At 40.2% G+C, this 368-nt stretch overlaps 1 non-coding gene across 1 annotated transcript; it reads left to right on the top strand.

Annotated features, from left to right (window-relative positions):
• Positions 1-260: 260 nt before the first annotated feature.
• On the top strand, positions 261-368 carry LOC112713187 (small nucleolar RNA R71). The gene has a single exon (XR_003158162.1). It is a non-coding gene; the product is annotated as a small nucleolar RNA R71 (small nucleolar RNA).

Genomic DNA, 368 nt, shown 5'->3' with positions numbered 1-368 from the left:
TGAGTCAATATTTTGTTCTGAGCCAATATGGCATTTAGAGTATCAATCTCAAGAACTCCTTTCTTCTGATTCGTCCCATTGTTCACAGGATTCCTTTCAGAAGTGTACATGAATTGGTTATTTGCAACCATTTCAATGAGTTCTTGAGCTTTTGTAGGCGTCTTCTTCAGATGAAGAGATCCTCCAGCAGAGCTGTCCAATGACATCTTGGACAGTTCAGACAGACCATCATAGAAGATACCTATGATGCTCTATTCAGAAAGCATGTCAGAAGGACACTTTCTGATCAATTGTTTGTATCTTTCCCAAGCTTCATAGAGGGATTCACCTTCCTTCTGTCTGAAGGTTTGGACTTCCACTCTAAGCTT

Source organism: Arachis hypogaea, chromosome 9 (assembly GCF_003086295.3).
Source record: "Arachis hypogaea cultivar Tifrunner chromosome 9, arahy.Tifrunner.gnm2.J5K5, whole genome shotgun sequence".
Lineage (NCBI taxonomy): Eukaryota > Viridiplantae > Streptophyta > Magnoliopsida > Fabales > Fabaceae > Arachis > Arachis hypogaea.
The sequence above is the reverse complement of the archived record's forward strand: the minus strand, read 5'-3'. Positions and strand labels throughout refer to the sequence as shown.